The following is a 1216-nucleotide window of genomic DNA, read 5'->3' as shown; positions in this document are numbered from 1 at the left end:
TCTCTGTGTTGTAATATTCCACCCTGAGACAAAGTCATAACCACATAAGATCATAAGATCATAAGATCACTTCTCTTGCTCTGTTACAAAAACACAGAAATGCTATAATATAAAAATAACAGCCCTGCTGCATTCAGGGCTCAGCCTTTGTGAGTTGAGTGCACTGAGACAATGCCAGCATATCAATAAACTCTGTTTTCCTGTGTTAAACCTTGGTGTTTCCCGCCTCTCCCTGCAAGTTCACGGTAACTCACTGCAACATTTCCTGGGGGCTCATCTGGGATGGTGGAAATGGCAGCTCGACTGCCTTCCTTGTCTCTCAGTCTCGGCCCTGGGACACCCGATGATGCGGACCGCACTCAGGTGCCAACGGAGAGTTTTCTGTGAGTGGGAAAGACCTCACCAGGGGGACCTGTAGGACGAACCCTGAGCACAATAGAACCCAAGGTGCAGGAGCCAGACCAGGGGAGCTCTGCCCATCAGACAAGGTCAGGACCCGGGTCCCACTAGGTTCCTACTCCCATGAGAGTGGAAGGGGAGCCTGATCAACTCCCAAAGGGGAGAATGTCTTAGTACTCCATTTCACGGAGGAAACAATGTTCCCCAGTCAGGTCAGGATTTCAGTAATTTTGGGGTGGTGAACTCTGTTTCATGGAGGANGTTCCCCAGTCAGGTCAGGATTTCAGTAATTTTGGGGTGGTGAACTCTGTTTCATGGAGGAAACCACATCCTCGGGTCAGGATTTTTGGAATTTTCAGGTGGTGAATGAAAGTGTGTGAATGTGTGTGGCTGAGACGTATCCTGGATATGAGACATGTCCTGGAATGCAGAGTCCCAGTCCACGGTTCCATTGTAACTTCATATGGCTAAGGGTGACTCTCACAAGAGAGGTCCTGATGTGGGCTTTGTACTGTCTCACCAAAGCCGATAGGTGCTGAAATATCACCACGAGGTGAGTGGCCAGAGACAGATGAAGCGATTGAAATAGAGTGTCTGTTGCGACACTGATCACAGGTAGAAAAACATGGGAGGAACACCTAGTAAACCAATTCCCCATGACTGTATGCTGAGGAATTTTGAAAAGGGATTTTCTGGTGACTACAGTATCAGATTATCTCCTGATAAACTCAGGGCATTCTGTGAGGTGGATTGACTGTCTTTCAATGTAGGATGGCCCTCTACGGGGTCCTTTGACCTTTCCCTTATCCATGGAGTC

The sequence above is a fragment of the Galeopterus variegatus genome, unplaced genomic scaffold, assembly GCF_000696425.1.
Source record: "Galeopterus variegatus unplaced genomic scaffold, G_variegatus-3.0.2 Scaffold15504, whole genome shotgun sequence".
Lineage (NCBI taxonomy): Eukaryota > Metazoa > Chordata > Mammalia > Dermoptera > Cynocephalidae > Galeopterus > Galeopterus variegatus.
Note: the sequence above shows the minus strand (reverse complement) of the source record.